The sequence below is a fragment of the Balaenoptera physalus genome (assembly GCF_965194825.1).
Source record: "Balaenoptera physalus genome assembly, chromosome: 14".
NCBI lineage: Eukaryota > Metazoa > Chordata > Mammalia > Artiodactyla > Balaenopteridae > Balaenoptera > Balaenoptera physalus.
Genome location: NC_138893.1, coordinates 84,671,931 through 84,695,427, shown reverse-complemented (window position 1 = coordinate 84,695,427; position 23,497 = coordinate 84,671,931). Strand labels below are relative to the sequence as shown.

At 48.4% G+C, this 23,497-nt stretch overlaps 1 long non-coding RNA gene across 1 annotated transcript; it reads right to left on the bottom strand.

Annotated features, from left to right (window-relative positions):
• Nucleotides 1-134: 134 nt before the first annotated feature.
• LOC309642722 lies at nt 135-14,312 on the bottom strand. The gene is made up of 3 exons (XR_014253336.1): nt 11,264-14,312; nt 11,033-11,136; nt 135-9,234 (listed from the first exon to the last, which is right to left on the bottom strand). It is a non-coding gene; the product is annotated as an uncharacterized lncRNA (long non-coding RNA).
• Nucleotides 14,313-23,497: the final 9,185 nt, after the last annotated feature.

Here is a 23,497-nt window from a genome sequence, read left to right as displayed (position 1 = left end):
TTTCTTTATCCTTTCAAAGCCTCAGGGATTTGGGATAGGGGAAAGAGGTCAAATTACTTTTTATAAGAAGGGAATCTAAAAACCATTTCTCCTAAGCAAATGGTAGATTTGCTTTCTCTCAGGGATATTTGTGTTTTTAGAAGTATATGAATTTATCATCAATATCTGAGTAGGTTTTTTACCATGAAAAGGAAAAACCTGGAAAGCTAAGAGGTGTCTTTTGTTTTCCCTCATGGGACCCCAGGGTCCACACTGCACAGTTAGGAGAATCATTTATTAAATTGTATGCAAATTTTGCCTCAGACAGCATTTGCCTTTCTCCTCATTAGTAACTTGTACCTGACCTGCTTAGAGTTGGTTAATTATGAATAAATAAGATCCCAGTAGCAAATGGCCTTAATCTCAGGAGTTCAGAATGTTTTAACACATAGTATATAACAGGCAGGTGGTGACCTCATTGAGTCGAAAAGGAATCTGAGCACAGGGAAGTTAAAGACCTGCTCATGGCCACGTAGCCCAGACAGAAGAAAATCTTGGAACTTGGAATAGATTGCAGTTGATTGACAATTCAGCCCACTAACCTTGTCTCTGAAGCACATCAGAACACAAAAATTACCAGTCCTCAAACTCACCTACTTCCATATTAATACTCCTTAACCTAAACTAGTTCCATATTTGAAAGCCATTGAGTTTCCTAACATTGTCCTTTTTGGCATCAACCATCTTTATGATTACCAAAGGAAAAATTTAAAATACCTAGTCTGCAATAAACCTTTAAATCATATTTTCAGTGACAGTTCACAAGCAATCACTAACTTTCTCTCATTTGATTTATGTAACTGTACAGCACAGACGCTGTATTACCTCGTCGTTACCCTTTGGTATTTGAACTTACAGAATTTTTTTCTCGGGCTTCCCTGGTGGCGTAGTGGTTAAGAATCCGCCTGCCAATGCAGGGGACACAGGTTCAAGCCCTGGTCCGGGAAGATCCCACATGCTGCGGAGCAACTAAGCCCGTGTGCCACAACTACTGAGCCTGTGCTCTAGAGCCCGCGAGCCACAACTACTGAGCCCACACGCCACATATACTGAAGCCCGTGCACTCTAGAGCCCGTGCTCTGCAACAAGAGAAGCCACCGCAGTGAGAAGCCCACGCACCACAACGAAGAGTAGCCCCTGCTCGCGGCAACTAGAGAAAGCCCGTGCACAGCAACGAACACCCAACAAACACAGCCAAAACTAATAAATAAATAAACAAAAATAATAAATAAAATAAATTTATATTGTTTGGGGATTTTATAGCTTCATAGCTTTCCTTAATTTCTCCCAGATATACAATTACATTAGCATAGTTCATTTAAAAAAAAATTTTTTTTCTCTTTAAGTTGGACATTTCCTTTTATGACCTTAGAAATTGAAGAGATCCTAGAGTTGAGCAGAAATACTTTCTGAAGCACCTTTCCCAGTGATGATTCAGCTTGTACTTGAGTGCTGCCAGGAACGAGACCCTCACTATTTGAGGATGGCCCCTCCCTCTCTGCACCTTTCTGTTGGTCATTATGTCTCATCCACAACTCCTATTACCATGTTTTGGGCTTGAAAATGGACCTGTTGTTGCTCATCTTTCATCCCCTCTGCACTCATTGTGTGCCAGCCACTCACAGGCATTAATCATAATCCTTTCAGTAATGCTGTAAGATGTGTAACACCCCCTAATACAGAAGAGGAACTTGAAGCACAAAGCAGGCATTACTACATGCCAAGGCTGCATAGCTAAGTAAATGGCCGAGTCTGGATTTGAACTCAAAGTCTGCCAGACTCCAAAGCTAAGATTATTTTAGTTGTATCATGCGGCATCCCATTGAGCCCAACCCAGGGCCTTGTACAAAGGAAAATCCTAAAACCTTCTTTTTTCTTTTTAATGATAAAATGAATTAACTACCTGGAGGAAATAAGCCTTGTCACTACCCTCCCTTCTTCCTCCCAGTGCTTGGTGATAAAGAGTCTTAAGTACAATGAAGGCCTCTTCCTTTAAGAACTGATAGGAATTAGGGGCTTCCCTGGTGGCACAGAATCTGCCTGCCAATGCAGGGGACACGGGTTCAAGCCCTGGTCCGGGAAGATCCCACATGCAGAGCAACTAAGCCCATGTGCCACAACTACTGAGCCTGCGCTCTACAGCCTGCGAGCCACAACTACTGAAGCCCATGCACCTAGAGCCCGTGCTCTGCAACAAGAAGCCACCGCAATGAGAAGCCCGCGCACCACAACAAAGAGTAGCTCCCGCTCGCCGCAAGTAGAGAAAGCCCGCACGGAGCAACGAAGACAAAACACAGCCAAAAATAAAAATAAATTTATAAAACAAAAAAACTGATAGGAATTAGCTATATGTTAGTATCTACATAACCTTTTAAGATTCAGTATGATGAAATGTAGTTAGATGCTTAAGGGGTACCTACCTAAGTGAGCAAGGAGGAAGGCAAGAGGGCAGATGGCAGCTAACAACCAGGACTGCACAGACAGCCATCCTAAGAAAGCGGACGGTAACGGTGCCTCAGTGCACAAAACACTTTGCAGCTTCCAAAGCATTTTCTCATATGTCGTGTCTTCAGTCACTCATCAACGCAGTGAGATAAATGAGGCAGGTAGTTTACAGTTGAAGAAACCAGTACAGAGAAGGTAAGGTACCAAGATAATTATCCAAATTATAGTTAATAATATAGGCCTTTCAAATCTTTGTCTCTGTGCCTTCTAGTTCATCATATACTAGAAAATCTGAAGGCAGAACTTGCTGTTAATAAAGAATTGTTCATGTTGGTTTGATACATAATTCCATATAAGTGTTTTGTCTCATGGTAATGAGACATAAATAGTAAACTTAAATAAAGCTGGTTTTGGGACTTCCCTGGTGGTCCAGTGGTTAAGACTCCACACTCCCAATGTGGGGGGCCTGGGTTCGATCCCTGGTCAGGGAACTAGATCCTGCATGCTGCAACTAAAGATCCCGCATGCCGCAACTAAGACCCAGCACAGCCAAATAAATAAATTAATATTTTTTAAAAAATAAATAAAGCTGGTTTTACTTTTATGTAGTCAAAAATCTTACTTTCTGACTTTATCCAGGATCAGCATTAAAGTCCTGAGTTTTCACTGATAAGCTTTAATGTGTTAGTTATTAGTGCCATCGCATGGCTGATACTGACCTGGAATGACAGTGGTCTGGAACTCTAAATCACGTTCCTGACCCTAGGACCCCTCTGCTCTGTCCATTTGCTTGCAGCCTGTGGCTTCCCTTCCCCCAAATGGTTGGGAGGCCTTGAATCTCTTGTTCCCGATCAGAACACCAGACACTGAAGTGGTAGAAACTTTGGACCTTAAGGCCAAACCAAAGGTAGAAGAAAGGAGATAGGACCAGGAGATGCCTATCATCCACAACAAAGAGGAGGAACCTGCCCAAGGATGTGGTTCCCTTTCAGGCAAACCCAAGAGATATTACACTTGGAGGAGAAGGCCATTCTGCCTCTCCCTCTCCTTTTGCCAAAGCACCTAACTTTGCCTAAAATATCTTGCCTGGCCTCCTTGTAATTGCCCAAAGTTCCAACCAAGACAGATCCTTTCCACAAAAGAGAGAAAAGGCTTAACTAACAGATACATGGGAAAGTTTTGGGTTGCAGGCAGAGTACAGATGATACCAGATCTTCTCCTGTTTCCCAGAGCTGAGTTTGGGATGCAGATGGCACCAAGGGTGAAGAAGAATGGGAGAAGGAGGCGGGAGCAGGATGCTTTGCCACTAGCCTGCCTTGTTAATTTGCATCTGGTCAAAGAGGGAGTCTGAGAATTTTAGAGCTGAATAGAAGAGACCTTAGAGATCATCTAGTTCATCCCCCCTGGTTGACAAATAGGACGTTGGGACCTTGTCTGTGTCATTCATTGCTGTATATTCAGTACCTAGAACACTACCTGGCACATAGTAGGTGTGCTACAGGTATTTACTGAGTGAATGAATGTATGAATCTGTTGCATGTTTACCCTGTTTCAGAAGCTGTGCTAGCTATTTACAGTGCAGCATCCACAGTGGAGAAAAGCCTAACGTAATTGAGATAAGTGGTGGGCAGAGCCAAGACAATAAGCCAGAGCTCAGCCCAGGGTTCTCTGTAATGCTGTACTGACAGGTGGAAGCTATGGAACAAATGGAAACTGTGTCCAAAACAGCCATAGGAGGAGCCTGGGCAAATAATGCTGGTGGCCCGCTGCCCTTCTCATAGGCTCCTGCACATGGGCCTGATGGTAGTTCCACATGTCAGCATTCATGAGCTGGTCTCCACCTCTCCAGGTACTTTAATTTCTGCAGCCTGTCAAGTCTCCCTAGAGGAACTGTTTATCCAGAATCCGCTTACTTCATTTTTATAATATTAGCTCTTTAGGGAAGGTAATGAAACAATATAGTTTATTACCAGCAACAACAGAGAGGATGTTTATTTCCAAATGTCTTTTACTCATTTAACAGACATTTATTGAGCACTTACTATGTGTTTAGCGTCTGCTAAATGCTGAGAATATGCTGTCAAACAAAACACAGTCATCAGCCTCAAGTTTATAAATATATTAAGAAAGACAAAAGAGTAATTTGCAGTGTAAAAAACTGTCTGATAACAGAAAGCATGAAATGCTATAAAATCAGAGACAGCTAATCCAGCTGAGCAGGGGTCAGAGAAGACATCCTAGGAGGATGGTGTTTAGGCTGAGACCTGAAGAACAAGTAGGTGGGGTGGGAAGGAAGGACTTTCTAGATGGAAGGAACAAAATATGCAAAGGCTCAAGAGTGAGGAAGGACATCGTGCTTCTTTGGGGCTGTAGGTGCTTTGTTATGGCTGATTCATAGAGTATAAGGACAAGATGATAGATTTTACCTGCGAGTCACTCAAGAAGTAGCATATATAGGACTTGGTGACTGGTCAAACTCGGAGAACTCAGGGAGGACACCCGGGTTTCTTGTGTCAGTAGCCGACGGACTGGATTCTAGTCACGGAGACAAGAGTACAGGGAGAGGAGCAGGGTCAAGGAGATGTCGGTAGGCAGGTGACTCAATGGTCTACATATAGTTCAGGAGAGTGAGCTGGGCTAGAGTTAGATCTGGGACTCACCCACCTAGAGACATGCAACCAAAGGTGGGCATGGATGGTATTGCCCAGGGAGACAGCCCACGGAGTGAGAAGAGAATTGGAACCCTGGCATCTAAGGCAGCGGTCCCCAACCTTTTCGGCACCAAGGACCGGTTTCGTGGAAGACAATTTTTCCAAGGATGGCCGGTGGTGGGGGGGGATCATTCAGGCGGTAATGCGAGTGATGGGGAGCAGCAGATGAAGCTTCGCTCACCCGCCACTCGTCTCCTGCTGTTGTCCTAACAGGCCACGGACCGGTACGGTGGCCCAGGGGTTGGGGACCCCTGATCTAAGGGACAGGAAGAGGAGAGGGAGGAGCCCAGGAAAGCAACTGGCAGGAAGTCACCAGAGACAGCCAGAAAATGAGGAATGTGGTATCAGGGAAACCAGGAGAAAGGATGTTTTAAGAAGGAGGCTGCTGGACTTCCCTGGTGGCGCAGTGGTTAAGAATCTGCCTGCCAGTGCAGGGGACACGGGTTCGGGCCCTGGTCCAGGAGGATCCCACATGCTATGGAGCAGCTGGGCCCATGAGCCACAACTGCTGAGCCTGCGCTCTGGAGCCCACGAGCCACAACTACTGAAGTCCACGCACCTAAAGCCCGTGCTCCACAACAGGAGAGGCCACTGCAATGAGCGGCCTATGCATCGCAGCGAGGAGTGGCCCCCACTCGCTGCAACTGGAGAAGGCCCGCGTGCAGCAAAGAGGACCTGATGCAGCCATAAATAAATAAATTTATTAAAAAAAAAAAAAGGAGCCTGCTGCAAATACCAGTATCTGGTATAGCCAAGCAATTAACTGACGGGTGGAGAAGGCCTTCGGATTTTACCAAGGAACTTGTTGGTGACCTTGTCTCAAGAGCAGGCACCTTAGTGGTACAGTGGGGGCAGAGCCAGACTGCTGTGGCTGGGAGAGTGAGTGGAAGGGGAAAATATGGGGCCAAATCTAGGCAACATCTTTAAGAAGTTCAGTGGGAAGCAGAGGCAAAAATGGGGGACAAAGAGGGTGATGGTTAAAGGAGGACACATAGTCAAGACGTTTGTTCTGGGGAGGGGTCAAAGAGAAAGAGGGTATAATTGAGGGTGTAAGGTCCCTGAGGAAGTGGAAGGGATGGGATCCAGAGCCCAGGTGGAGTGATTACCCTTAGAGGGAAGGAGGGCAAAAGGATGGTGCTGATGCGGGTAAATGTGTAGGTGAGGTGGCAGGAAGTTAAGGGAGTTCCCATCAGATGGCTTCTACGTTCTCTGTGATGGAGGCGGCAAATTGGTGTATGGCCTGCGGCAGGGGGAGGGGGAAGCAGGAACAGTGGGCTTGGGAATGGTCCCTGTGAAGAATGGGAGGGAGCTGACCAGGGTCAGAGGATTGCCAAGCACATTCAGGGGCCATTTCCAGTTTGAGTCCCTGAATTTGCAATGGCACCAATCGTTGGGGAAGTATACCAGCAGCTCCTAGCAGCCTGGCAGTAGGAATGGAAAAAATGAATAGTTGGTGGTTACAGTTTTACCCAGTAAGGGCAAGGGGGTAAGCAAATTGTTGGTCTAGGGCTAGCAAAGGAAGGAAGTGAAAACAAGAAGAGGTTACCAGAGAGAAATTAGAAGGGTCAGACATTTCTTGAGGGCCTACTATGTCTCTGGTAATACGTAGGCAATAGAAATACAAAGATGGAGCAATAGTTCCCAAACCTAGCTGTGCCTCAGAACCAAGCTTAATAAAAATACTCCCTGGCCTCATTCCTGGGGTCCAATAGGTCTATGACTGGGGGTCTCGTGTGACTCTCCTACAGCCAGGTTTGGAAACCACTTGGACCAATGAAAAAGCAGACAAGTAAACAGACATATGGAATCTATACAGCACCATAACTCCATGACTCTGGTCTATATGGGGTGCTGTGGAAGCCAAGAAGTCTTGGAGGTGGGAAAGAAAGGGAAATAACAAGGAAACTTTCCTAGAGAAGGTGAGCCTGGGCCTGAGCATGACTGCTCAATTGGGGTTAGAGGGGAATAAGCCAGAGAACCATTCCAAGTACAGGGAATAGCACGTGCATAGGCAGGGCCGCATTCATGGAACTCCAAGTCATTTGGTGTGGCTGGAGCTGAGCATGTAAACAGGGGAAGGGTGCAACCTCTCAGGAGAAGGAAGCAAGAACCAGATTGTTTTGAGCCTCATTCACCGTGCTCTACTTTCCATCAAAAGAGCATTTCTCTGACACGGACAGGGTACACCTAAGAAAAAGGCCAACACTCCTGACTTTTACAATAAGTAACTTAGGAAGCAGGCTCCTCAAGACCTGGAAGGATTAGACCCTTAGGCTGGTATAACGCATCAGGGGTGATCTTTACAGGCCACTAGGCAGTACTGTTCACAGTATTTTTGCTCTGGCTGGAAAGTAAGTATTTACAGATTTGTATTTATTTACTTATTTTTAGGGAAAGGCAGATGTTCTAAGCTCAGAATTATTGAAGGAGCCTCCCTTCTGGGCTCTGAGCCAAACCAGGATAAGAGGCAGCTTGAAGGGATCAAATATAAAGTATATGGACATTGCGGAGAGATGTTTTTCCCCCCAAATGGTTTCTCCTCCTTCCTTCCCTGGCCCTGAAGGCCTGAAGTAAAATCCCACACCCTCTCTCCCCCTCCTTGTTCTCAGAAATCTCCAGGCATATATTTGAAGATAAACCACACAAGCATGGGCATTTCATCTGTTTAGCAAACCCAAAGGTCATGTTTGAGGGCTGTTGAAGTCAGACTCTACCCACGTAACTTTCTGCAGAGTCTCCAAAATATAGTAAATCTGGAATCTTCTGTGAAGTCAGGGCAACTTAGCTCTCCAACATAGTGCCTAGAGGATAACCTAGGACTTTCTATCCTGGATCAGTGTCACTGCCCAGAGAAGACTCAAGGCTCATTCTGTAATCCCGCTTCAATGCTCAAGGCTAGAGTGCTTTTTGAAAGCACTCCTGATCATGAAAAGGAAAATCAGACTCTCCCAGCCAGCCTGAGATTGCAGCTGGAGGACCAGGTGCTATGGCCTCCAGAGACCTATGGACTTAGGAGCCACAAAGAAAGCAGGACATCGAGCCAGGAAGAAAGCAGGACATCATCCCCATGCCATCTCTCAGTACAGTGGAGTATTCATTCCAAGAGCTAGAAAAGAAGCAGAAGGGGGGATGGAGGACCAAGGAGGAGGGCAGCGCCTTGCTGTCTGGGAGCATAAGCTCTGGCCGCGCCGGTAGTTAAGCCTTATCCACTATGCTGCAGCCAAGGGGCATCCTTATTAGGCAAATAGGAAAGCAGGGCCTTAGCTTCAGAGTTCTGCAGCTCTTCATGACCCCGGGGATCACTGAGTCCAAGGACAGAGAAACCATCTCCCATTCTGAGCCTCTGCAGTCTCTTTTGAGTCCTGCTGGCTCTGTGGCCAAAATGAACTTTCCATGAAAAAGAGTTAGGCTCCTGGAAGGTGCCAATTTAATACTCTTCAATTTAAAAGCTGCCAAGGGGGATGGGAAAGGCTTCAGTAATGAAGGCATGAGTGACCATGAGGGCCTGGGCTCAGCACCCACACCTCTCATTTTGGCACAGAGGCTCTCAGGGTAGGTACAAGTCATACCCAGGCACTGGGGACTCATCATGGTTAATATATAGTGAGGAGTAACTATATGTGGGGCATTGTGCCAAGCACTTCACACACATGATGTCATTTACTCACTGGGAGAGGGTGACAGAAAGGCCATGTGGGGCAGAAGAAGCCACCAAGGAATGGCAGGAAAGAATCCCATAGACTAAGAGCTGAAGGGCCTTAGCAACTGTATTCATTTGAGCTAGGGCTGCCATAAGAGCCTACTAGGGCGGCCATAACAAAGTACACAGACTGAGCAACTTAAACAGAAACTTAATAGTCTCACAGTTCTGAGGTCTAGAAGTCCAAGATCAAGATGTCACCGTGGTTGGTTCCTGCTGGAGGCTGTGCAGGAAGGGATCTGTTCCAGGCCTCTCTCCTTGGCTTGTAGATGACCATCTTCTCCCAATGTCTCTTTACATCATCATCACTCTATGCATGTGTCCGTGTCCAAATTTCCCCTTTTTATAAAGATACCAGTCATATTAGATTAGGGTTCACCCTACTGAACCTCACTTTAACTCAACTACCTCTATTGAGTTCTATCCCCAAATAAGATCACATTCTAAGGTACTGAGGTTAAGATTTCAACATGTAAATTTTGAGGAGGGACACAATTCCACCTGTAACAGCAATGATGTCTAACCAAATCCTCTACTTTTATAAATGAGGGTTTTGAAGCCTTGAGTAGGAAAGTGACTTGCACAGGGTCACACAGCAAATTGGAAAAACTGAGACTAGAACCCAGGTCTTTGGGGGCTGCAAGTTCTGTGCAGATTTCCCAGTGTGCAGTAGCAGCACTGCCAGCTTTGGGAAGCTCCTTCTCCAAGAAAGGAACCCCTGAGCTTGGATAAGTATGGGAAGCACCCAGTCGAATCTCTTTATAGGCATGGGGTGAGGACACACTAAAACTCTCTTACAAACCAATATTTGGGAAAAGACTCTGAAATGCCAGAGTGGAAGGAGCCCTATTAATGGAGCTTAATATAAGCACTGGGGTTTATTTTCAATGGCCAGGCCCCTCATTAAGGAGGCAGATATGTGGTGTGTTATAAAAGAAGAGCTTTGCTCCTTACTTGTAGCCCCCAGTAGCGCAGGGAGCCAGAGTACGGCTGGGTGCTGCTGGCTGCTCACAGACTCTCCCCGACTGTTCACTCTCTCTGGGCTTGTGCCTGCCTCCGGGCTGGCATCTGGCCTCCATACCTGGCCATTCTGCAATCAGCTGTGAGAACTCACTAAGAAAACTCTTTTGCAGGTCTCATGCAACGTGCAGGAGCAACATGGGTTTAAGAGCCTTGCTCTCGCAGCTTCAAAAACGAGGAGGCAAAAATTGAGATTGAATATAGTATGGAAGTGTGGGTGACACCAAACCGCAGATGAGTTGATAGGCTGCGGGGAAGGAAGTGAAAAGTTCACCTTGTCCTTCCCTGTAACGGAAGGCTGTTGGTTTTGCAGAGGTTTGCTTTTTAAAAATTTTTTCATTCAATAAAAATAGCTTGGTGGGACAACATATTATAGCATTCGTGGAAATAAAAACTAGGAACCACATCATAGGATGTTCTGCTCCAAACTTGGCCCTGGTTCCCCAGGCAGCTCCCAGTTCCTTTTGATTTATGCAGCAGCCGTGGAGGCCCTCACCCCGTCCCAGGTGGGGCCTGGACTTCAGGGAGGAAGGGTGGAGGTGGTTCAGAGGCATCAGCTGTTTCCCTGCATGTGAGCCAAGACCCTCACCTCGGTTAGAAACTCAGCTTTGTCCCCTGTGTCTGCCTTCCGCACTGTGAAAAGTTTCCATCACAAAGGGCTGATTCAGGAAACCAAGGTTAGAGGCAAACGTTCTTATTTGAAAATGGTGAAGGCCAGCCAGGCTTTGGGCTTCCTGCATTGATTGCTCTCCTGGGGCCTGGGACCAGCCCACCAGGGTGGGGCGGGCAGCTCTGCAGGTTACAGGATGTGAAAGTGGGGACTGAGGTTAGGAAAAAGAATAAAAGGCTAGGACCAGAACACACCCAGCAGAAGGCCATGTGCAGTTCTCCTCTTCAGGGTTTCCTGTGGGTACACTGAGAACATTGTGTTCTGGCTGTGAACTTACCCGGCTGAGCCGGCTCCAGACTCGGCCCCTGGGTCCTAGTGCTGCCTTTCACTAGCCTCAGCCTTAGGTCACCTGCACCTCGTAAAGCCCACTGAAGGACCCCAGGAGGCCACTTCCATTGTGCCCTCCCTACTGGGTGAGCCTCCAGTGACCAGACTGTGGGCACTTACCTTCCCATTCATCCTGAAGCATCTTCGACTTGCTTGGCACTGTCACGTAATAGCATCTCATGTTCCTCATGACAAAACCTCCTTCAGGTGACAAAACTGAGGCTCTGGGAAATTGGGAGGAACAACCAAGGTCAGTAATTCAAGGTTTTTGGACCCAGATCTCCTGACACTTTAGGGATAACTATTTAAAGACCAGCACTTCAAACCCTTGAAATGAATGTAAGCCTTTACCTTCAAAGTTTCTCTCCAGATGAATTTGACAGTAAGGTGATTTCTTAACGAATTCTCCAAAACAGCTAAAAGCTCTGGCATGTGGTGTAGGGCTGACCAGAGGAAACTGGAGAGCCCAGTGCTCTGTCTGCCCTGTGCCTCAGCTCCCTGGACCTGCCACCAGAAGCCTATGTGCAGCCCCACACTAGGCCCGGATTGTTCTGGGCCTGGGTAGGGTCCTGAAACTCAGAGGCAGACGCTGGGCCCCAGCCCAAGTAGCCAAGAATCAATGGGCCAGGAGAGAGGGAAAGGGACTCAGGAAGGGGGTTGAACTCTCTGGTTAGAAGAGATTTTTGCAGTTTTTAAACTGGCTTCTGGATCATCAATTCCTCTACTAGATGGTGAGCCTCTTTTTCCAAGTCATCTTTGCATCCTGTGGGTATGCTGGTCCTTGATAAACGGTTGTTGAACGACCTGAGTGGAAGTCACTCACCGGAAGGCCTTGCCTGTAGCCATGGATCACAGTCTTTCCCAACTGCACATTGAGCACCTACTGTGTACTAAGTAAGCAATGATTGATAAAGGGCACACAATTGCTAAAAACAAATGTACAAACAAAGGAAAGGCAGCCATGGTGTCTACCCCTCCTAGAGATCACAGTCTAGTGCAAAGAAAGGCATTCAATAAGCAAGAACAATCCCAAGGATCCAGGGTTATCCTAGGTGGAGTCCAGAGTGCTGTGGGTGAGCACCGAGCAGGGAGACCTAAGAACACTGGGGGCCCAGGAAGGTCCTCGAGGGAGAGCTCTTCAAACTGAGACCCAAAGGGAAGTTAGGAATTAGCCAGACAGAGGAGCCTGGGAAAGTGAGCTTCAAGCAAAGGTAACAGTGCTTGTGAAGACCTGGAATTTAGAGATCAGGTGGCTCACCGATAGAACTGAGAAAAGTCTTCTATGTCTTCCGAACCCCACCAGTGGGAAATCTAGTTCTCACTCCAGGGGAGAACCCAGGCATTATTATTGTCCATAAAAAAGGAATCCTACTACTTCTCTGTGGGCTTCCCCTAGGCCCTAGACTCCAAACCAGAGGAATCGTAAAAGCTGACTGGGATACACCTTGAGGCAGGAAGGCCATGGGTGTGGCCAGAAGGGGCAGGTACTAGTCCAGGCATTGGGACCCTGGACTGAGATACTGGGCAAGTCACTTCCGACCTCCCTCTGGCCCTCAATTTCAGGCTTTATGTATTCTCAGTAGTTAGCCTGACATTTAGACCTTCCTGAACTAATGAATGACTGCAGTTTCCATCTGGGAAAAGACTTCTTCCAATGCTAAGATTCTGGGTTTGAGACCCACAATCAGTCATTCCCAGGATTCTTTTGGCAACAGAAGTGCCATGAAAGGGAGGAGGACAGTGCCCAGCACACCCACAGCAAATGTTTGTTGAATGAATGACGCTCTCCCTGAAGTCACTCTAAAAGCTCTGATGGATCCTTGCTTCTCTCAACAGCTGCTTTGATCTCCATTCACTCCTAACCCTGTGCAGTCATTATCACCCACCTACTTCATAGGCAGACATCAGATTTAGTTGTGAAAATAAACCCTAGGTCTTGCCTTTAGGGCTCCATCCTAGGGGAAGAAGATGGAAGATGACTGCAGGAAGCTGAGAGGCAGTGTAAGGAAGAAAGAGAAAAGCCTAAGATGGTCAGAGTCTGAAAATCAGTGCACATTCTCACGTAACACTCCCTGGCTTAGAAACCCCAAACCTGCCAAGGGCTCTGCCCCCTCCGGTGAACAGCTAGAACTCACCAGGACTTGCTGGAAGAGCTCTGGAAATGGACAAGCGCTCCCTGAGCCACCACATTCCCTACTTGTCCTGAATCAGGCGCTATGGTAAGGGCAAGAGTTCCCAGCCGGGCACACCCTGAAATGCATTTTCCCTCTTCTGTGGGTTTCCAGGCTAGCCCGCAGAAGCCTGATTCATCCACAACCGCAGTGAAACATAGAATTAATTCCGGCTATACCCTGGGTGAGCTAGGCCATTATGGCAACCAAACCACTACTTACAGCATTATTTTGTTGGGAAAATGTGTTCTGAGCTCCAAGCAACCAAATTATAAGTGGGACATAGGCACACCCAGGTTCAAATCCCAGTTTTAACACTTCCTAACCATGCGGTCATGGGCAAGGCACCATCCTCCCCAGCCTCAGTTTCCTGCTTTGTAAAAGAATACCTCCTTGAGGAGGTTGGAGTGCTGACTGAATAGACCCCCATGAAAGTGCCCCATGGCCCAGGGCAGACATCTCCCTCCTGCCTTTCACAGGCACTTTAGGAGGGAGACCTGGAGATAAGACTCCAAACACAGCCCCTCTGAGGAGGGTTTACCCAGCTTGCATGGTGGCAGCATTACCACTGGACTCAGGCTCAGAGCAAGTGTTTCTGAGATAAATGAGCTGCTGTCTTAGAAATCACAGAACATTCCTCATCTTTGACCTTCTCCAGGCTTGTATTGGCTTCTCTGAGCCAAGAAACTTCTCCTGCCCCAACTCAGCTCCCTCTCTCCCAGTCTCTCCATGAACAGCATTGTTCTGGTTTCCTTTGCTCCTCCTGATCCTAGTCAGGGGCTTCGCCTCCAGAAGAGGCCAGAAGCCCGGGCCTTTCACCCAAGCCTGGACGTGAGACCACAAGAACAAGCAGCAGGAGGGCAGAGACCCAGGCGGCACCACCGTGCCCTGTGAAAGGCAGACTGCTCCTGCCGCCTTTGGCTTTGGCCCCTCCTTGCTCTGTTTGTTTCCAAGCTGCAGCCAGAACGGTCTGTACCCGAAGGATGGTGAAACAGCCAAGGAATCCGTAGGGTCCTAAAGGTCGACCTCCTTCCTTTCCTTGCCCTTGTTCCCAAAAGTTAAGGTTTCCTGGTCTTGGGCTCCTTGTCCCCTACCCAGGGTCACAGGCACTGTGGAGGTCAGTCATCTTGAATGAGCCTCCCCTACACTGCCCTGTGCTTCCCACGTTCCATTTCCACAGCCATCCTCACTTCTCCCCATTTGGAACCACAGAGCCTTCCCAGACCCTTCCCCCATCTGTCCAGGAGCTGCAGTACTTCTCACTGGGTCTCCACTGCTGCAGCCCCACCCCACCTCTTTAGCCAACCCCCAACCCCATCCGCAATCCTGCAATAGCCAAAAAACAAAAACCTCTTGTGAAAGTAATATGAGCTCATGGTAAAAATCCAATTTCCAGGGCTTCCCTGGTGGTGCAGTGGTTGAGAATCCGCCTGCCAATGCAGGGGACATGGGTTCGAGCCCTGGTCTGGGAAGATCCCACCTGCCGCGGAGCAACTAAGCCCGTGCGCCACAACTACTTAGCCTGTGCTCTGAAGCCCGCGAGCCACAACTACTGAAGCCCGCATGCCTAGAGCCCGTGCTCCACAAGAAGAGAAGCCACCACAATGAGAAGCCCGTGCACCACAACGAAGAGTAGCCCCCGCTCGCCACACAGTTAGAGAAAGCCCGTGCACAGCAACAAAGACCCAACACAGCCAAATAAATAAATAAATAAAATTAATTTTTTAAAAAAATCCAATTTCCAGTGTTTCTACAAAGCAAAATAAAGGTAGCCTTACTTTTTAACCTGAAAAAAAAAAAGGTATAAAGTGAAAAACTAAAAGCCTCTCCCACCCCTCCATCCCTCAGAGATAACCTCTGGGGGCAGTTTTTCCAGTACCCTTCTAGATGTTTTCTCTGCACATGTAAGTGTGTGTCTGCAGGGGAGTGTCCTCTGTTTTTCTTTCAAAATGAGATTAGAGGTTACAAATTGTTCTGCAACTTGTTCTTTTTGCCTAACAACGTATTGGGCATTTTTCCAAAACTGACCTCACTCTTTTTAACACCCACATAATACTCCATGATTTGGATGTACTATAGTTTATTTAACTGTTATCCTGCCACAGACACTCAAGGTGGGTTTTTTTTTCAGTTTTTTTCCATCACTATCTAACTGGTTCCTGGCCTCAGGTCTCAAACCTCTGATCTGCCTTCCACACCACTGCTTGATTGCAACACCAAGTCTGACTATCATTCCCAGCTCAGCTGTCTTCCTTGCGTTAGGGTTATTCACACGGTGTCTTATCTCCCCTCCTAGGTCTTAAGCTCAGGACAGGGTGTTTGCCTTGGAGGTCCTGACAAGGAGCACTAGGCCTGTCAACTCCGCAGTTTTTGAGCCAATCTCAGTGCTGCCCTGGGGAAGTAGAAGGAGCTTCTCAGGCCACATGGACACTCATTTTCTTTTTCATATATATGTGTTGGGAACTCTGGGGACCTGGCTTTGTGCAGGGCACTGGAGCTCTGGGATGAAACAGATACAGACCTTGGCAAGCTTACAGTTTAGTGGGAAAGACAGGCATTATACATCCACACAGATAAACACATGGATAATTACATGTGGGATGAGTGCTTTGAAAGGAAACAACAGAGGAGAAGGGATGGGGCCACCAAGAGAGAGGGCCAGTGAAGCCAGCAGACGATGGGATCTGGTTCCCATTCCAGGCCACTTCCCCTTTAACCTTCTCATCTGACAAGAAGGGAAATACCCCTTTCAGTTTTAACTTTCTGTGACAATAATACACGCTATCAGAGTTCAGGGGAAGTAGAGTTCCCCACTGCCTGATAGGGGTCAAGGGAGACTTCTCACTGACATCACATTGACCTTGAGTCACAGGCGAGCTCTACTTCCATTCGATTCTGGGCCAAATGCTTGTTGAGCGTATACCATATGTATCTAACATATAGAGGTTAGGGGTGTGTGTGTGTTGGGGGTAGTTGTGGTGGTGGGTGTTTAAAGATTTAAACTAGGTGACCGGGCTTCCCTGGTGGCGCAGTGGTTGAGAGTCTGCCTGCCGATGCAGGGGACACGGGTTCCAGCCCTGGTCTGGGAAGATCCCACATGCCGCGGAGCAACTAGGCCCGTGAGCCACAACTACTGAGCCTGCACGTCTGGAGCCTGTGCTCCGCAACAAGAGAGGCCGCGATAGTGAGAGGCCCGCGCACCGCGATGAAGAGTGGCCCCCGCTCGCCGCAACTGGAGAAAGCCCTCGCACAGAAACGAAGACCCAACACAGCCATAAATAAATAAATAAATAAATAAATAAATAAATAAATAAATAAATAAATAAATAAACTAGGTGACCTCTGAAGGAGTTTACAAACTGATGGAGCATCAGACCCAGGATAGGATAATTTCAATATACATCAAGTGAGAAGAGAGCGACTCATCCACAGCTCTGGGAACTGAGCGCTGGCTTCAAAGGCAAGCAGTTCTGGACTGGACTCCCTGGCCCTGCACTCCCCGGCCAGGGAACATGGAGCTTCCCAAGTGTGCTCAAAAGGGGCTCCTGGAGGGCCCTGAGCTGCGACAAGCTTGGAGTGTGAGTCAGAAGGAGCTAGAAGGGCATCTGGGAAAAGTAATCTGTGTGAAGATGGGAGCAAGCTGGAAGGGAAGACACTTGAGACCACAGAGGAAAAGCATCCCACGGGGCACAGGGCACCTGGACAAAGTCAATTATACCAGCCTGAAAAGAAAAATCCAAGCCAAAAAGAGCATTTTAAGGAGGGCAAGCAGCCCCCATTCTCCTTCCCAGGGGCCAAGGATTTCATGCCCTAGAGAGGGCACCAGATGGGAGGAGACAGAAATCTGCTGTCACCTCTGCCAGTCTCACTTCCACGTCTATGTGTCTGTTTCTCTTTAGAGTGATTAAAAATACTGTAAATTATATGCTTACACTTTGTTGATGTTCTCTTTATGATCCACTGTACATGGCTGTATATATTTTGCACATCTACGTACATATTACTGTGCAAAGTTGTATACACAAAGCCAGGCATACTGTACTTTATGGAAAATTTAAGAGCGTTTCAGAGGTAATTAGAACCATCTGTGATTTTCCCCTCCTGGCTTTGGGAGGGAGATGCAGCTAGAGATAGTCAAGGGCCAGCCCTGGGGGTTTGTGAGGCCAAGGTAAGGAGCCAGACTTGCTCTAAAGGCAGTGGGGAGCTATTCAAAGGTTTGAGAGGGAGGCCTTAGTGAAGCTGAACAAAAGTAAAATAGAAAGTTCCAGGCTCTCCCTGTTTCTACTTAAGATAACAGAGTTACTTCCACAATCAAAGCAGGAAATCCCAAACCAGTTCTGTCCACAATTCATCTCTGCCTCAGTTTCCCCATCTGTGAAGCGAAGCCTCACCTGCCATAGTATGGGGCTGCAGGACCACAGGTCAACTTTGGCAAGCAATGAGGCCCATTTAGGCCAGCCTGGGCAAAACCCAGGGACATTGTTGCCAAATCCGAATATCATTCCTGGCCTCCAAGGCTAACAAGCTCTGGACATGGTGCATCCAGGTTCAGATCCCATTCCTTGGGAAAAGAACTTGGTGAAGCTTCTGAAGGTCTATTGATGTCCTTCTTCCCTGGGCCAGAGACTCTTAAAACTTCCTGGGAGAATGAGGCAACACGCCTCATTGTGCAGCCCTCAGCAAATGCAGCAGCTGCACCGAGTGCTAAAGAAAAGCTCCCATAATAACCATGTGCGATAATAAAAAGATAAAGAGGCAAATAGGTATGTAGGTCAGCTCAAAAATAGCCACCCATCCATTTGGCCTGGGTAACCATTTGTGCCAAGTAGGTCCAAAGTGTTTTCTTCCTTCCCCTCCCAAGCTAATCTTCCCTGCTTTTTCATAAGGCTGCCTTAAATAAAAGTCCCCGGAGGCTGCCCGGGCAGTTCGGACCTGCAGCCCTATAGATAGGAGCAGGCACTGCTCCCGGCACTCCCTCCACCAAACAAATCCTGGGGTCAGAGGGCACAAGGGCTCTGCCTCTCTGACGTGGGTTCTTGGGCCTAAGTCAGGGTGTAGGGTGGTGACTCACAGACACTCCCCCGCCCACCCCCATAAGGTTCTGCTTGCACCCAGGACGCCTCCCCCACCCCAACAGAGACGGCTTTGTTAGCGGACCCGGCCCGAGGAGAGTTACTGCCTCAGGGTTGTGAGGGCCTCCTCAGCCTCTCCTCCCTCCCCTTCTCCCCGCTCTTCTGCCCTCCCCAGAAAGGCGCCGGCCGCTCGCCCTGCCCCCCCACCCAGCAGCCCAACGACAATAGTGCTGAGCTCAGCATCTCCGCAGCCCGGCGGCCTTCCTCTAGGACGGTGGGAGGAGTCTCCTTCCTCCCAGGAGTGGGCGGGGTCAACGCTAGCCCCGCCCTTCTCCCCTGTCTCACTTTCCCTCCTTCCCCCACCTCGTCCCCAAGACGCACGTTCTCCAAGTCACGTCCCCGCTCGTCCCAACACACACCAGGGGGTCCGTGGAGACAGACCCCCGCCCTCCCCAGTCAGCTGCTCAGCATCTGCCACCTCCCCTGCCCGGCTCCCCTGAAGGCGCACCTCGGCCGAGGGTGGGGGGCGGGAGGGGAGAGGAGAGGGAGCAGGGGGTCTTCCCTTCCTCCATCCCGGCTGGCCCCACTGCAGACCAGCCACAGCGGGGAAGTCAATTCAGCTCTTGTGTGCTCCTCTTCCCAGAGCAGAATCCAGAAATCTAGATTTTTTTGTGTGTTTCTCTGCGTGTGATTTTTAAATACAAAAAGATTCAGCCGTAGCTTCTGGATTCCTACGCCAAAGTCTGTCCTTTGTGGGTTACAAACGGAACAGCTGGGGGCGGGGAGAGGCTCCTCTTTTGGCTCACCACTTCCCAGATGAGCCCTCCTGAGCTCTCAGGGAGGATACCTGGAGGGAGGATGTGACAGAATCAGTGTCACTTCTGCGCTTGCGGTTGTCTAGCTGAAGGGGACCCCATGGCGACGGTGAGCTTTGCCATTGAGTCAGCACTGCTGGGCCCTGCTGAATTCTGCAGGGGAAGGAAGAGCCTCATCAGATAAAAACAAAGAGCCAAACCAGCAGAGAAAGATTTTTGTCAATAGCTCCATATCGACTCCAGGTGCTCACTCCACCTGTTCTACACCACCGCTCCCCAACGTGTACTGCCCCCCTTCCCAGCCATACAGTTCCTCTGGCTCACAACTAAGTGACAGGGGCTTGGAATCAAGGAAATCAGCCTAGATCTAGAGTCACGGCTCCAGCCTGCTGACTGGCTATGTGACCTTAGGCAAGTCCCTGCACCTATCCGAACCTGTTTTCTTACCTGTAAAATGGCACTGATGAGGCCTGTCTCATCTACGCTATGCAAATGTAAGCCTGGATTCAGGCTGTCCCCACTGTAGCAGCTTCTGATTATCCTTGTCATCCCTCCACCCCCGCCTTGATGAACAAAGCTCATCCTGACCCTGCCTCCCCTCCTTTGATATATGGCAATTGGAAACCCTCAAAAAGCAAGAACGCTGAAAGGGCTGGAACTGGGACGTCTGTTTCTACCTTCTCTGGCAGGCCTCCTCCAGATGGTCCACCACCCTATGGGCTGCCCTCCACCCTGGGAGTTTTAGAAAAGGGGCTCCATAGAACTTAAATCTTTTTTTCTTTGTTATGATCTTTGTGGAGGTTGAATAGGCCTTTGAGATTCTCTAGTTCTGGGTTTTCAAAACTGGGGTATGAAAATCCCAACAGTGTCTGAAGCCACAGGATAAACACAGTGTATCTTTTTGTTAAAAAGGGTTTTTTGGGGACAGGGAAGATTAAGTAATTGAAGTATTAAGTCATTTTAAAGTTTGCTACTGAAATTAACAGAAATTCCCACACACGGATAAAATATAAAATAGAATGCAAGATTGCATTATTTGTAATAAAAATAATAAAATAAAATAATAATTTGTAATGAAAATACTGGATTTCAAAGACACATTACACTTCCTAGGTGCTGCTTCAGGCCACAGCTCGGAACCCTGTTCATCTTTAGCAGCCAAATAGCCAAATAGCCTGAACTCAGGTCAGCTGACTCCTGTCCCCTCACGGGGCCTGGGCTTGCCTCGGAAAGCCAGTTAGCCTAGGCTTTGGGTACTAACTGGAGAGGGGTGTTACCTCAGCCTCCCTCCACTTCACTGTTTTCTTCCCTCATAAGAGTTCAGAAGCTAGGATGGAAGAGGGATTCTGAGAAGCTGGCCAAAAGCTGACCCCGCAGATGGGGTTCCTTCCTGAGAGGCAGTCCAGTGTGTTAGTGAGAAAAGAGAGACAGTGCCCTGGAATCTGGATCCCTAGGACAACTCTGGCTGCGGGGGAGATGAGGTGGGGGAGCAGTGGCGGTCTGGCAGGCCGTCATGCCTTTCACCACTGCAGGGGTAACCTGAGCTCTGGCAGGATACTCAGGCTACCCTCCTAGCTCCACCTTTGTCATGGTGGTTTAACAAGCCAGCCCTTGGTGGCGTTCCTTTTGCCCTTTGCCCTGTCCCCAGAGGAAATGACTTCTTGTGAAACCTAGGAGCCCATTAGAACTGGCTGGCTGTGAGCTCACCATTACCACATGTGGGCCTAGTCTCCACAGCTGTGTGCCATCTCACCCGCCCCGAACCCACCCCCAACCCACAGAGAGGCTGGGAAGCCAATCCAGCGTTCCTTCCAAGGCCTACCTTTCTTCCTGACAGGTCAGTCTGCAGACATCCCAACTAAAGATGAGCATCAGTACCGCCCAGAGAGCTTTGTACAAAAGGGACCCATCCAGACCTACCAAATCAGAATAGGGATTGGGGAGGTGGGTTTCAAGCTCCACAGAAGATTCTAATTATCAATCAGGCTAGAAAGCCACTAGTTGATGGTAGGATTACAGGGCACTCACTCTGGACCTCAATTTGCTTTTCTGTAGAATGGCATTATATTCATTCCTTCGGGTGTAAGTAGATAATATAATTCAAAAGCTTCTTTGAAAGGCTGCACAGTACAATGTATTGTTAGTATATCCATTTCAAAAAGTAGCTTCACTTGCAAAAAGATTCCCCACTGAATTTTTAATTCTCCCTCCAATAACACAGTCAAAATCCTTCTAAAGCCCTCAGCTGTCAACAGCTTTTCACAGCCTTCCTAGTAAACCAGGTGCACTTATAATCTTGCTATTTTGACCAAGTTGTTTGTTGTTTTTCAAGTAAAAAAGCCACAGGAGTCCTGGGAACACTTTTGCTGGCTTCATTGTCCCCACGTGCCACCACCACTCCACCCTCTCCCCACCACCCGGGCTCCTCCTGCCGCCTCCACTCCCCTCAATGACACGTTTCCAAAAGGCTGTGGAGGCACCCCAAGCAGAGCCGCGCAGGCATGCTGGCTGGCCTTCAGGGGTTCCCATCCTGAATTCTGGGGTTCCCAGAAACACACCCCCACCCCAAGATCTGGTTTAACTCCCCAAACCCGACTGGGGCAACTTGCCAGACTGAGGTCCTGGGAACCGGTGCACAGGACAGAAACCGCCAGAACAGGGAGGGGCAAGTGGCCTGGAGTGTGTGCTCACTGACTTGAAATTGCAGGCTGCTGTGGGTCCTACGGGAAGACAGCAGAGCCTGGGAAGAGGCAGAGCTTCTGCACAGGCATGGCTCTGGCCACAGAGACTGGGACATGGGGCCTGGTTACCAACTCCAGAGGCCTGAGTCACTGGGGACATGACACTAGCCCACTCCTGCTGGGAGTTCAGCCATCTCCCCATCAGGGTCATCTTGATGCAGATTCCATGTTGCACATTGTGTCTCTGTTAGGAGTGCTTTCCCCAGAAGACACATGTAAATGCACAGACTCGAATGGTAATAGTGCCCTCTGGAGTTGTGCAAAGGGGCATCCCAACTCCCACCAACAAGGGAATATAAACTTCAAAAGTATTTTGAGGAGAGTGACTGCTTGGTGAGTTCAGGGTCTCCTTTGGGATGATAAAGATGTTTTGGAATAGATAGAGGTGGTGGTTGCACAACATTGTGGATGTACTAAATGCCACTGACTTGTTCACTTTAAAAAGTTTAATTTTACATGTGAATTTCATCTCAATTAAAAAAATTTTGAGTATTTTAAGGCATTTGAAGGGAAAGTACTAATTGCTTTAAAAGATTTCCCACAAGTCAGCTCTCTGCACAATGCACCTCTATCCCCAACTTCCTGGGGTTGCCGACTATACTCCAACTGGAAGAATTAGGTTGCCTTAGAAGCCCACTTCCTGACCTGAGCTGAGGAAGAAGGGAGATATTCAGATACATCCAACACTCTTGGCAGCACTTGTCAGAAAGGGGATAGAAAGGTAGCATGGAGTTCTTCTGAAGGCTCACCCCAAAGGCCACCCAGATCCTGAGAATCCAGATGTAGGTCTGCAGTTCTGGGAAAATCCACCTTCTTGCTTTATCCATTCATTCATTTATTCATCCAAGGAATATTCACTGAGACTCTACCATGTGCTAGCCACTGGAAGTTAAGAAGAATAGAACTCCACCCTCAGGAAGCTCATAGTCCGGTGAGAAGACTAAAGTGGAAACAGTTATTAACAGAGATGTGCATGGGGTGTGAGGATGACCTGAGGAGGGGCACCTAAGGGATGGTGTATTGGGTTGGGCACTGGGGAAGGCTTCCTGGAGGAAGGGATGCCACAGCTGGGTCTCCAAGGCTGCTGGCGGGAACATGTCCAGGCAAGCCTGACCTGCAGCCAGCCTAAGCCTGACGGGGAGAGAAGCAAATGCAGGGTTCATAGGATCTTTGAAGGATTTGAAGAGGCCTGGCTCAGAGGCTAGGAGATGGAGCTGCCTCCTCCTTGCAAGTACCACTTTTGGGACCCCCCATCCCATCTTCAATGCAGAGACAGGTGTGTGAGGTGGTAACCATGTCTTTCCAGCCCCAGCCATGAGGAAGGGATCCTGCCCTTCACCTCACAGGATGAACCATGACCCTCCACCCTAGCTCCTCAGAGGGGCTAACAGTTAGGAAACTCCCCTTCTATATCCAAAGGTTCTCCTGACAGACAATGGTATGGGGCTTTGCCCCCCTCCTTCATAGGGGTGAAGAGTTTCAGAGGGGAAGCCATTTAGCCCTCCACCCTCATCCCTCTGCAGCCAGGCCTCCTAGGAGGTGGTTGTTTACCCTATAGCCCACTGTCTCCTCTGGGAAAAACCTCCAGGGTTAAGACTGCCTGTCCTTTTTTGAAAATGATGAGACAACAACATTAATGGATTTCTTTTGAAAAGAAACAAAATTACCCAGTGCCTATTAACATAGCCCTTCCCCATTATAAAAAGCTGTTTTATTAACAAAATGAGACAGTGAATGAAAAAAGCTGCTTAGCACACTGCTTCTGTGATGGCTACTTATTGAATGA